Here is a 15,017-nt window from a genome sequence, read left to right on the forward strand (position 1 = left end):
TGATATTACACTGTACATCTTAAATTTATACAGAACTGTATGTCAATTATAGCTCCATAAAACTGAAAAAAAATTATCTGACCCCAAATGTCAGTAGTATAGAGACTGACTGACTTAGACTAATTATTTGCGGAAGGACCATTGTTGGATAGTCATTTACCATGACTACTATAACCACCTCGACTTGCATAAGGTTAAGTTTCTGAACACATCCTTTCAGTTATGCCTCCTCTTCTAACTTCCTACTCTGTGACATATGCCTCCACTTGTGGTTGTGTTAAAGCAGGCAGGTAGCTAGATCTGAGCAGAGAAAGGGGGACATGGGCTAATGGCAGAAAACCATACATCTTGTGAACAATGGGGGTCTTTGGACTGATGGTCCTTTCGATCATTATTGTTACCAGGAAAAGGAAAATAAGAATCACCTCGATTTTTAGTCACCCGAAAAAAAGATTTTTGACGAGAGACAGAAAGCATGATATAAGCAAAATTTTTATTAGTGAAGTAAAAACAAGTAAAAGATAGTACGCTCCCAACAATTGGGAGTGGGCCAATTCAAGAGAGGGAAAATGGCACCGTTCCTTCGTTTTTCCTGTTTTTATATCCTGGTTTTGTGATTGATTGATTGACTGACAACTCAGGTTCCCTGTGCTCTGGATTGTTCCTTTCCCCATCCTCTCCCCCTGCCCAGTGCCCATTTCTATCTAAACTACCTAACATTATGACCTCCATCCAAATGTAAGCTTTTGCTTATGATATCCCCATCTGAATGTAACCTTTTGTTCGTTATGGTCTCATCCAACTTCCAGAGCAAGACTAAATAAGGACAAAAAATCCCTCCTCCCCACTTTGGACGGTGGAGCTGCGATAAAGATTCCACCTACCCTCCACCCAGGTTGTCTTTCCTGATCATCCCAGCTCCACCCTCCCAGGTGGGGAGGAGGGATTTTTCATCCTTATTTAGTCTTGATCTGGAAGTTGGATGAGGTCCTAAAAAGATTATATTCGGAGGGGGATATCATAAGCAAAAAGTTACATTTGGATGGAGGTCATAATGATCGAAAGGTTACATTTGGATAGTGGGGATTCCTGTCCTGTCCCACCCTTCTGCCTCCAGGACACTTATCAACCCAAAAGATATGGTTTTTTATCAGTCCAGAGGATCCCATTTTTCTTGGTCTGTCCAAGGACCCCTGTTGTTCACAAGATGTATGGTTTTCTGCCATTTGCCCATGTCCCCCTTTCTCTGCTCAGATCTAGCTACCTGCCTGCTCTAACAGTTGGAGTAGGGGGATCTATGACAGAGACCCCAGGAGGACTACATGGTTAGAGTGGGAGAGGAGTAGGTCACCGAAAGAAGACAATTGCTGTCACGAGAAGAAGGAGAAAGCTGAGCTGTATGTTTATAGACCTAAAGACATGCACAAGGTCCTGGGTTCAATCCCTGGTACCCCCATTAAAAATAATAAACAAACAAACAAACAAACCTAAATTACCTCCTCCCACCAAAACAATAAAATAAAAAAAAATTTTAAAAGAATTGTTAATACCTGATGATTTTCTAGACGTGGAAAATGGGAGAGACTGTCATTGGAGAGATGATCAGATTTGTAGAAAAAGAGTGACTGGAAGATGATTTTATCATTAACTAGTACGAAGAATTCAGAAAACGAAAGATGTTCAGTGAGGAAGAAGGGGGATGAGTACTGTTGTAGACTCCAATTGCCTTCATAAGCATTCGTCTGGAAGCAATTATCAGGATTAATTTTACAGGGCTGTTTGTGAGCGTTATAACCTATTCAGTAACATGTGTCAGCAGTTTTGTTCATCTGATACAGGGTGGTTCTTGGCTTGTAAGTCAGCTACCATAGTGTGTTCCAGGGCTCTGAATATACAGGCAACACCCAATTAAATTTATCTCTCTGGATTTGCTTTTAAAGATGACAGAGAGACCACCACCAACTCCTTCTCCTTTGTTATAGTGCAGTTGCTATTCAGGCAGAATATATTGCAACCACTTGGTTTAAGTTTCGTGGTTAAAATCACAATCTAACTGTGCTTCTCTAAAATTACACATAAGTCATCTTTATAGATTTTGGTAAATTTTACTTAGTATTAGGGGAGTAGTCTCTGTTTTGGCATTTCCCCTTGAATTATTAAAAAGCCTAGGGATATAGTCAGTTCAAGGAGACCTCTTCTAATTCCAAACTTCTTAGCTGCTGAAGTAAAATGAAAGAAGTGGTCCAGCTCATTAACAACCCTCGTTCCGGGTTATGATTGTGTCTACTAATGCAACAATGATAGTCTTGCTGATCCAAATGGGGCCTAAGTCACAATAGGTTTAGACCCTAAAGCTATAGCCTTGAACTTATATTTGGGAACACACCCTCCAAGACAAATAAGATGTGAGGTGGGGAGGGGGAGAGCTTCCTGGTGAGCCACATGCTGTGCCATGTAGGGTCTGGTCCCTATTCCCAGATGCCCCCTTTCTTCATGGCTAATTCCAGGTGCCTTTGGTGCCCTTACTGCCAGAGGGCATCAGTTGGGACCATCTCAACCTATTAAATAGATTGTAATAAATTGGAATATCAAAAGAGATGAGGTCAAGGTCTCCATTCCCTTCTACCCAGGAACCTCCTTGTTTTCGAAGAAAATTTGCATATCAAGAGGCCTTAGGAAGGGCAGGCTTTGTCAGGCCAAAAAAATAAAGGGTAAGGAGTGCTATGTTCTTATATTTACATAACTTAGCGCACGCCAATGATTCTTCTCAGAAAAAAAGATCTGCTCTAAAGGGAAATTCTGTCTCCATGTAGAGCAGCAGCTGGCCAATTTTAAAATCTGTTAAAAAGAAAAAAAAAAAAGTCAAGTTCTGCCTAACCAAGCAACAACACATTACACTTCCTCATTCCATTCTCACTGGGGAAGCTTACTCATCACTTTGTATCATTCTTTGCTTTTAGCTCTTTGAACCACTTAAATTTACCTGCCACCCCATTTTTGTTACTATGTTTTAAATTATTGGTTACAGGTCTATCTCAACAACCTAGGCCTTAGAAATATTTGAAATAGTCTTAACAAACTTTTTCTTGCCTCATATTCCTCTCATTACTTAGTTTTCTTTCTTACCTATCTAGTCTCCAAAGCACTCTGTGACCTCCTACCAGTATCTTACCAATTTCATCAGCTCGGATTTTACTTCTTTTGCAGACATTCTTCTCCCAGAGTGTAAAAATTTATTTTTTTTTTTCGTTTCAAATCTACAGGACCAATTTCTGTTACGTTCTGTAGATACTGCTTATTTTTCATCACACGTGACTCCTGTTAGTTTCTGAGTATATAACATTCCCCTATTTCTGTTGCTTAAAAGACTTTTAAGAAATCTTGGTTCTTCTGTTTTTGCCATTTCTTCACAAGCTTTGGTACACTACAAATGTAGTTATAGATACAAAAAATTTCAAACACTAGAAGTGTAGAAAGTGAAGTCCCCCAATAATCCCTTTCTCCTGTGCATTCCCCAGAGATGACCATTGGTAACATTTTGATATCCTCTGGATATTTTCAAATGACCATTCTTTCAAAATATGCTTTAGTTTTCACTCTATTGTTAGAGATTACACATCCTATAATGTCTAGGTTGGACAGTCTCGTTAATTATTCATCTTTGTACGCTATTAAGCTCTTGTCTTGGTTTTTCTTCTATACTAAACTCTCACTTCTTGGTAGCACATCACTCCTCCTTCTCTGTAATCTGCTCTTCCCTCTCCTCCAACTCTCTGACTCACACAGAGTCACTACATTGTTACAAATACTATCCCTTTCCCAGGCAGAGTTGCCTGGTCCAAGGATGAGTTTATAACCCAAGTAAGGCCAATCATAACACCAGTTGCTGCTGGACCTTGTTGATTGGTCTATGTGTGAGCACCTGACTTAGAACCCTTCTTTCCCAGGGATTACTTCAACATAGGATCATGAAAGCTAGTGCCATAATAGTGGCAAAGCCTATAATGTCAGTGAGGTTTAGATTTGGGGCAGCCATGTTTTCCTAGAATTTGGAGAAAGCAAGTGTCAATGAAAGATTAATCAGTCAATCTAAGAAAGAAATGGAAATTTTTATTCAAGCCAGATTGAGGATTATAACCTGGGAACAGCATCTCAGAAAACTCTGAGAATTATTCCACCCATAAGAAGCCAAAACACAGTTATATAAGTTTTCTAAGACAGAGAGCTATACATCAGATGATGTATTATTGATAGTTTACACAATCCAAATTTGCAAGTACAAAGTGTTGGCCATTGTGACCCCTTACAATATCAAGAAGAAATGTTATTTTTTAAGGAGTTGTCTTGCTGATGCTAGGAGAATGTTGCTCTTGCAAGTATAAAGATGTGGTGTGCATATATATATATGTATACAGATATATAAAAAATACACACACACATATACACACATACATACAATGGAATGTTACTCAGCCATAAAAAAAGAATGAAATGATGCCATTTGCAGCAATATGGATGGATCTGATACTAATAGGACCCTGCAGGCCCCACTGCCTGATCCCTGCCCCTTGTGTATAGAAAACCTGAAGTCTCTCAGGCCTCCCTAAGTCATAAAAGAACAGGCTCAAGCAGTTGATGATTAGGACAAATCTTCATGCAGTGGGGGATGGCGACAACTCTGACTGCCTATCTCAATGATCAACTGAGATTACTTCCCTATTTCCCTTTGAAACTTTCATGGCTAAGCAGAATCTTCAGAGATGGTTTTTAGCGGGCACTGGGTCCACCAGATTGCTGGCATTCTGATTAAAAGCAACTTTCCTTTTTGTTACCAAGGCTGTTGCCACCAGGATAATACCCTTGCCCCTACTCAAATAGAAACGAATTACCCTTATTTAAGTCTCAGGAGGCAACTGCAAAGAGAAGGAACAAGAACTGGTTAGAACCTGTGAAACCCAAGATGGTGGAGGATTTGACTTCCAGTGGACCTTGAGCCTCATTATAAGCTCATTGTAATGTATTAGTATGCTAAATGACACACTCACCAACACCATGACAGTAGAAATTGCCATAATAACAACCGGAAAAACCCATACAAGGAAGGGAGAAAAAAAGGTGATTGGCTGCAGCACAGCTGGAAGGAGCTCATGATGTCAGAGGCTTCTAATAAGTCCATGTGGCCAGACCTGGAGCTGGAGCTGTCTTGGCTGATGACTCCCCACTCAAGCACTTACTTCCCTTCTCCTCTTTTTGAGCAATAAAGCAGCTTTTTGCTTTGTTTCTCTGCCTCTGTTGGTGAATTCTTTCACAGCCAGCGGCAAGGATTTTGGTGGGCTTCCTAATTCAGGGGTATCACTGTAGTAGAGAATAACCTTTGTTTTCTTGGATGTACAGGGACACCGTGACCTAGCCTACAAGGATGGCTGCAAGAACAAAGAATGCCTGCAGCAAGAAGATTACAACAATCAACCATACCCCCTCCCTTGTATTTTTGTATAAAAGGAGCCTATATTCTGACTAGAGCAGGATGGTTCTCCAAGACATTAGTCTGCCATCCTCCAGGTCTGCCAGATTTCCAAATAAAGTCACTATTCCTTGCCCCAACACCTCGTCTCCCAATTTATTGGCCTGTCTTGCAGCAAGTTTGGACTCAGCAACATCACTATCCCCTAACAGATGTAGAGATTATCATTCTAAGTGAAGTTAAGTCTGACAGAGAAAGACAAATATCACATGATACCATTTATATGTGGAATCTAAAAAATGATATAAATGAACTTATTTACAAAATAAACAGACTCACAGACATAGAAAACAGACTTACAGTTACCAAAGGGGAAAATGGGCAGGGATAAATTAGGAGTTTGGGATTAGCAGAAACAGTATTATATTTTTAATAACAAGGGAGCTATATTCAATAACTTGTAATTACCTATAATGGAAAAGAATCTGAAAAAGAATATATATATATGTATATATAAGAATATATATATATATATATATATATATGTAACTGAATCACTTTCTGTACACTAGAAACTAACACAACCTTGTAAATCAACTATTTCAATTAAAAGTAAATTCATCATATCATTTTTCTTGCTGACAAACTTTGAAACAGGAATAATAAGGTCTTATTGGGTTTCTAGTAAACAGGTACAATAAAAGTAATATACCTAAACTGATGACTCTAAAGACATATCTGTATTAATTAAACCAACAAGCTTAGGCTAACTCTAATACCAGATATTAATTCAATATTGTCTGTTTCCCAGATCATGTGAATATGAAATTCATTCTGGACAATTTCTTTTATATTTGTATTTATATAAGTGTTTAGTTTCTTTTAAGTCAATCAAGTAGAGCTCTTTTACAAATTAATCTTGGCGATACCACACATCTACAACACAAATATAGATGCATGCGAACACACAGACATAGTTTGTTCCAAATCACAGTTCCCATTCCAAAATGCCAGCCAGGAATTAAGTGCAACAATAACCCATCAGTTACAAAAGAGGTTGGATTCCAGTTGGTTTTCTAGCAGATGGAACATTTCAAGGTCACCTGCCTAGATGGCTAAACCGTTTTACTAATATTTATGGAGAAGATATTTAAGATTTCTGTTTGTCTTTGACAAGTCAAGTTCCAAATTACCCCCTTCCTGAAATTTGTATTTTTAAAAAATGGCAGAGGTAAGCGTTCCTAGAGAAGACCAAGTAGAATATTTATATCTCAAAAGCATAGGAGGAGAAAGGAAAATTCCTTCTAGGAGGATTTTGTTCCCTTAAGGCCAGATATTTTTTTTTTTCTCTCACTACTTACAAGCCTCTTAAGATAAACGGAGGTTTTAAGAGAGATAAAAGGATTGGTGGACTCTGGACTATTTCTGGAGCCACAGTTCTGGTCCTGTAAAGACTAAATTTGTGAAACAAAGACAGTTGTTCTTTTCCTCAAAGAATTGGGTGGCCACCTCAATGATTTAACAGGACTGACACATCCATTCACCTATGTTGGAATGCTTTAATTTTCCCTCATTGAGCTTAGGGCAGAAGGCCCCCCGACAAAATTTCCATCAGGATCCAAATATCAACTATGGTCAGTCTAGTCAGACTGATTGCCTCCCATCTTGGTAATCCATTTATAAACACTTTTGAGGATCCTCCAGGGTGTGAAAAAATTCTTTAACTATAGAAAGGAAGGGTATAGCTCAGTGGTAGAGCATATGCTTAGCATACACAAGATCCTGGGTTCAATCCCCATTACCTCCATTAAAATAAAGAAATAAACCTAATTTATGCACCCCACCCCCGAAAAATTCTTTAACTATGGCCCTCAGTTCTTTCTATGATCTGAAAAGGCTTACCTTCAACCTAACATGGTCCCATTTCTAAAGGTTCCTATTTAATTGTGTTTTCTGAGTGGAAAGGCAATTCAGAGAGATTACTAGAATGAATACTCAAAGAAGGATAGAAGGGAGTAGTAGTCTACATTTCAGGTATCCTTTATATCATTAACCTTTCATTAGTCTTCTGTAACAAATTTTTCAATAAGTCTGTTTTGGAATTTTGAAGCCTTTTGGGGCTTCTGGATTCCTATTAAGATAGGTACCATAGTTTAAGATGAGAGTTCTCTAAAATTTTAGCAATTTAGAAGTTTCTCCAGTTCCAAGGATCCAAGGAGCTAGCCCTACAAATATTTTCCCCCACTAATCTAATTTTAGAAAACAGAAAAACTCTTAACCACTGTTGTTTCCTGTAGACCCTGCAAGCACAGATCCAGAAGACTGCCGGCTTTAACTGCTTGCTTAAAATCCATTTTTGGAGTGCCAAAAGAACCCCATCATGGCCATTTCAGTGCCCAGTTTCCTTTAGTTCCCAATAAAGTACTTGTAAGCAAACATAAACCCAGCTAGTATTTCCATAAGTGACTGTTTGCATGGGAGCTGTTTGGCATTTAAGGCACAATTTCTCAGTATTAATTTCATAGCCTAATTCAGGTATGTCATGAGATATGAGCTGAACAACTTTTGAGGAAAGTGTGGTAGATGCATGTGAGCTGCTTCTGAGTCTAGCTCTGCAAGGAGTTATCCTTGGGTCAGTTTGACTCTTTTATGTGACTTGGTTTCTCTCTGTGACGGTCTAAAACCACCAAGGTTCTCAGAGTGCTAATTATCAGCCTCTGTTGTGCACCCCTAGATGAGCAATATTTACTTAATGGTTGTAATGGGTCTCCCCTATTCTTCAGAGCTGAATAGTTCAGTCTTTCATTTCACTAGTAAAAGTTTTCTTCAGACCATCTATCAATTCTTTTTTTTTTCCAATTTAAACCAAATGTAACAAAAACCCAGCCAATTATGTTTCCCTGGACCACTTGCCCAGACCCTGACTAGGCCCTTCCTAGGAAATATACCAGTGCCCCTTAAGACTCCAAGTCTTAAGTGAAAAGAGCTTGAATAAAATTTTCAGGATCATCACTGAAACAATGAGATCTGGATATCAGGAGAACTCACCAGACCACCTGAGTAGTACTGAGAAGCTGGTGGGGCTCAATGGGCCAGTGCTTGGTATCAAGTGCCAGTTCCCAGTAGACCCCAAGTGTCCCCTGGTGGGTATCTCTGGTGGATAGTCTTGCCAACTATGCCATCCATGTCAACAAAGAATTAATCAGTCAATTTAAGAGAAAAGTGGAAATTTTTATTCATGCCTAATTAAGGATTATAACCTGGGAACAGCATCTCAGAAAACTCAGAGAACTATTTCTCATGCTAGAAGCCAAAACACAAGTTATATACACTTTATGAGACAGAGAGCTGTACCTTAGGTGATGTATTATTGACAGTTTATACAATCCACATCTGCAAGTACAAAGTGATGACCATTGTGACCCCTGACAGTATCAAGAAGAAATGTTATCTTTTAAGGAGTTGTCTTGATGATGCTAGGAGAATTTGTGCTTTATGGTTCAGCAGGTATTTCTGCAGGTGGGGAGGTTTGGTTGATGCATAATGCAAATACACAGTACAGTGAAGGGAGAGAGGAGGCTGAAGTGCAGAGAAAATTTTTTATGTTTAAATTTTTTTTGTCTTGTCATAAAATATAAATTTTATTTCACACAAGTTTATAAGGAGAGAGAATGAAGCAAACATGTAGAGAGCAAATAAGAGAAAAAAATTTTTTAATTCTTATTTTTTATTGAAGTATAGTCAATTTACAGTGTTAGTTTTGGGTGTACAGAAAAGTGATTCAGTTATACATATACATACATGTCTATTCTTTTTCAGATTCTTTTCCATTATAGGTTGTTACACGATAATAAATATAGTTCCTTATGCTATAGAGTAGGTCCTTGTTGTTTATCTATTTTATATATAGCAATATATATCTGTTAATCCCAAACTCCTGATCTATCCCTTCCTCTCTTTTCCACCTTGGTAACCATAGTTTGTTTTCTATGTCTGTGAGTCTATTTCTGGTTTATACATAAAAATTGTTGTTGTTGTTTCTTAAGATTCCACATGTAAGGGACATTGTATAATATTTGTCTTTTTCTGTCTGTCCTACTTCACTTAATATAATAAAGGAGACAGAGAAAGTTTTTAATTCATTCAAGTTCCCTGTTCCTGAGAATTAGTTGCATTCTTGTTTTTTTTCAAGTTCTTCCAATTAAAAGAGATTCACAAGTAATTTCCCTCTTTTTGCTTATACTAAGTCCCCAAATGACAGATCCTCTTTAGTTTTAGAAAACTCTTATTTCATTCCTCCCACCTCTGAGACATTGCTTGGTTTTGTTTTGTTTTCTGTCCCTCACCCCCCGCCTTTTTTTTTTTAAAGGTGAGGCTATGGAGGCACAGAAGGGTTGAGTAATTGGCAAAGGTCACACAACTAGTAAGTGGCAGACTGGAACTGGAGCTGTAGCAATTTGACTGTAGTGTTTCTCAACACTGGCTACATATTTGAATCACCTACAGACCTTTTAAGTAATACAGATATCTGAGACACTGCTTTGTTTAGGTAATGATAAAACATTCTGAGGGATGTCATTAATATTATTTAGGCTGTTCTGAACTTTATTTTCACTAATAGTATCCTCAAAAGTTGTAAATATAATATGCTATTTCTTCAGGGAGTACAATCAACTAGATCAGACAACCAATACTTTTTCCTTGTTACCAGTGCACGAATCGCAACATGCATGAGCAGATACACAATCAGGATCATGCCGTGTTCTTTGGGCTGAAAATCACCAAGACTGATTTAAGAAAGTGTCATACAAACTGATTTCCTCTTCTTTTTTATTTTTTTAAATTAAAAAAAATTTTTTATTTTAGGGGAGGTAATTAGGTTTATTTTTTTTTTAACGGAGGTACTGGAGGTGGAACCCAGGACCTCAAGCATGCTAGGTATGTGTTCTACCACTGAGATATACCCTCCCTACTCAGATTTCCTCTTCTTATACAACTATAATTTTCATAAATTACAGCACATCTTTCATCAGTTCCATTCAAAATCTCTTTATGAATTACATATTGTATTAATTACTAGTATCCAAACTAGTAATTCCATTGGCATGTTCTAACCAAGTACTATAACATTAATTTCTTGAAAATTTTCTTGGAGCTGACAAACAGTAATCATTTTAAATCAGAAAGATTACTGACCTTTTTTTTTTAAAGGTGAATATTGATTTATTACTGTTATTATTTTTTTGATGGAGGACTGGGGATTGAACGCAGGACCTCCTGCATGCTAAGCAAGCGCTCTGCTGCTGAGCTATACCCACCTGCTTACTAACCCTTGTAAGCTAAATATGACAACAATATATAAAAATATTTTTAAAGGTCCAATATTTAGGAAGAATGTTTTGGGATTGTGGGGGGAGGTTGGGGGGTATGGTCTAGGAGGAATACAGAAGGGGTTGCTACAACATTTGCAACAATTTACTTGTTTAATAAATAAAACATTTGTGTTTGGAGGAGATTTGTTGAGCAAGAGTCTAACTCTACCCTAAGCTGGTTAGTCCCAGATATTATTTTTAGATGGCTATTCTAGTGTCACTGGGATGATTAATTTTATCTGTCAACTTGACTAGGCTAAGGGATTCCCAGATAGCTGGTAGGACATTACTTCTGGAAGTGTCTGTGAGGGTGTTCCTGGGTAGCATTTGAATGGTATACCAAGTAAGATAGCTTCATCGGTGTGGATGGGCATCATCCAATCTGCTGAGGGGCTGAATAGAACCAAAAGATGGAGGAAGGGTGAATTTGATCTTTACTTGCTCTGAGACATTCCCATTCTGTCCTTGGACATAGGAGTCCTGGTTCCCCAGTCTTTGGACTAGGACGAGGACTTAAACCATCAGCCTCCTGATTCTTGGGCCTTTGGACTCAAACTTGGACACACATTTGCTCCTCTGGTTTTCAGGCCTTCAGACTCAAACTGAATGATACCACTGGCTTCCTTAGTTCTCCAGCCTGTAGACCACAGATTGTGGGTCTTTCCGGCCTCCATAACTGTGTGAGCCAATTTCTATAAGGCACATATATATTCCTATTTAAGTCTCCTGTTGGTTTTGTTTCTCTGGAAAACCCTGACTAATACAATCACATAATGTGACTTAGTGGGGAGGTCTTGCCCTAGCAGCCAGGGGATAGAATTAGGAGGTGGAGATTGGAAACTATAGGGTCAATTTTTCTGAATGCTGAATTTTTACCTGTTTTCAATCCAAGCAAAAATAGTAGGGACATTAGGAATAACATTTCAGTATTTGGTCATTTCTAAATATAGAAAAAAGTAAGCTATCCATCTAAGTATAAAAACATTCAGCCACATTCTCAAACTGCATGATCCTAAATGACAATAATAATCCTTGGAGTCATGACATATGAATTATTTACGTAATAATTTAGAAAAAATATGGAAATTACAGCTTAAGTTGCCAGATGAGTCCCATTGCAACTTAGTACTTTTCACTCTTTGACTTCCATATTCAGTTTAATATATGTACTCAGGGTTTTATGACATATTATGCCATTATATATTTTCTAATTTATTCATAAATTATAATTTAATCATAAGCTTCTCCAAATCAATTCAAATGCTGGTACATATTTTTTTAAATATTTCTTTAAAAATATACTAAATATAGGCATTCTTCTATACCTATGTATCAAACTATAACTATTCAAAATTTTTAACTATTATCTATGTATATTGATTGTTGCTGGTTGGGCTTCCTGTGAAGTAGACCCTGACACGGAGCTTGGAGCAACAAGCCCTTCCTTAAAGGTGAATCTTAGTGGCTCACCATTATGTTGATCACAGTTTACCCCTTGTACTGCTCAGATCCACTTTTTCACGTATATTCTGGAACACTTCATCCTAAATCCAGTAGACCTGTTTTCCAGGGGAAATTTAGAAGTAGAAGATGAGTGAGAGGAACAGCAGCTGTTGTCAGCGCTGAGACTGAGCTCATCATATTCCTACTCCACCACACCATCCACTTAAGATTCTTCTCACCCTCAGAGAACACCTTTGCTAGTTTAGGTAGTTTGCCCCATGGTTTGGCCCAGGGCCTTATCCTATAGGTCTGATTTCCAGGGTGTCATGCCCTTCTTTGGTACATAATAGTTTATGTACATGTCCATTTGCCATCAAAATTGGGCAGAAAGTATCAAGAGGCACCCAAATGGATCTCCTGAGCACCAAGTATATATTCCCTTCCTGGTTGGTCATTAAAGGTCAATTTCTCCTGACAGAATGATGATTCCTCTCTTTGTCTGCTAATTGAAGTTTGCCATTGGCAGTAGCTGAATCAGCCTTGCTAAGTGAAATTCATCTTTTTGGGCCTATACACAGACTCTTTTCCATCTTACCATGGGTATTCTATTCATGCACCCATTGTTCAGTCACTGAGGTAACTGATGACAGGGACTGGCTAATATCAAATGCCCAAGTTATTTTTTTTATCTTGCTTGTTAATGTCTTTTCCATGATGGATGCACTCTGATGGACATTAACATGGGATACAAAGATCCTCATACTTTGTGTTGGCTTTCATATGTTTATCCACATACTGTATCCCGGACCCACTTGACTTTAATCTTCTACTCTTCCTTCAGGTTCCTGTTCAGCTAATCAGGCCATTCACCATTGATGTGAGTTTATATATATTCTAACCCTGGGCCATTCATCTTTCCACACAAAGTGGAGGACCCAGGGCACAATGTACCCTTTGGAAGGAATTTCACTCATCAGTGTTTTTTAAGATCACACCCATGTGGGGCTGTAGTGACTTTAATTTTCAGCTTGCATCCACATATTGAGTTAACCAAGTCATGATTCAAGCTGGAATTTTCCTCCTCCATCTGCTAATCATGAGGAATTTCCCATATAGCCATAATGTGAGTTGAAGGAAGGGAATTGATGCAAACTTCTTGTGCCTTCTGATCCTGCTTATGCAGGATCCCAGATATACCATTTTCACCTCATAATGAATCATGGCTAGGCTGCCTAACCTTGTGACTTGGTGGAATAGGTCTGACAGAACCCAGCTTATCATGGGTAGTTAAAACCATACAGTCACTTGATATCCCTGATCAAGTACTTTTCTTCTACCAAGATCTAATAGCATGCCAGAAATTGTTTTTCAAAAGGAGTAAAATTCTCTGCTGCCAACGTGTGGTCTTGCTCTAGAACCCCAGAGGACTGCATTATGATTATCCCACTGGGACTTGACAAAAATTTCACATGGCATCTTTTACCACCATTGATACCTCTAACACCATAGATCTTCCAGGTCATATGGCCGAAGAGGCAGATTGTACCACAATCTGATCCTACTTCAAAACACTTTCTCTTCTGGGCCCTACTCAAAGTTAGCAGCCTTTCTTATCACTTGATCCCAGATGTAGAATATACTGCTTTCAGAACCTGAAGAAGCACGTCTGATGTTGTATTTCCTTTCCCATTGTGGGAGATGTGAGATGCCATAGTTGGTCCTTTAGTTTGGATGGGACATCCTGGCATGCCCTTGACTATCAGACCCCTAAAAATTGTATTGTCATGGCAGGCTCATGAATCTGGTGAATTTGGTTTGTCTTGCCAAATTCTCCAATGTGCTAGCCCTTTTTTGATCATCCTATTTGATTAGAATGATGTCATTGATAGTGGGTCAATGTGATGCTTTGCAAGATATCCAGACATTCAAAACCTCATTGGACGATATTATGACAGAAAATACAATATACTGCATTATAACATAGCCCAAGGGCAAAATTATAAATGTACACTGTTCTGTCCATGAAAATGCAAAGTATTTCTAATCCCCATTTTGGTAGGGATGGAAAAGAATTGTCACCAAGTCAGTGTATATATATACACCATGTACTAAGGCCATATTAATCTGCTATAGCAAAGATACTATGTCTGGCAGCAACAGCAATTGGGGCTTCCACTTGATTGAGTTTCAGTAGTCTAATGTCAAGTTTTGGGATCTATCCAGTTTTTGCATGGACCACACTTGTGAATTAAATTGGGATATGATGGGGACCATCATTCCTAGATCCTTTTGAATTTTAGAAATAGTACTAATTATTACCATTCTTTCCAGAAATATATATATACTGCTTTTGTTTTATCATTTTAGCTGGAATCAGGTGGGGAGGGGGAACAGTTTTAGAAGTTTTCACTTGGCCTTTCCCACTATGATAGCTCTTCAACTAAGGGCCAAGGTTCCAACTGCCAAGTATGTCTATTCTAGTTACATATGTGAGGAATAGTAAAATAACCACCAGCAGGTTGCTGGATACAGTGGACTCACTGTGAGTTAGACCTTGACCAGGATTCCATTTATTACCTGAAACCCATATGCCGTCATTCTAAGAGGGGAGCTAGGATGCTGAGTCCAACAATGTTAGAAATCTTTGGGTAGTCCCTTTTTCAAAGTATACATTTACTCAAATAAATGAACAGAGATTCATTTGGAGAAGTCCTGGGGAAATCATTTCCCCATAACTG

This window comes from Vicugna pacos, chromosome 2, assembly GCF_048564905.1.
Source record: "Vicugna pacos chromosome 2, VicPac4, whole genome shotgun sequence".
NCBI lineage: Eukaryota > Metazoa > Chordata > Mammalia > Artiodactyla > Camelidae > Vicugna > Vicugna pacos.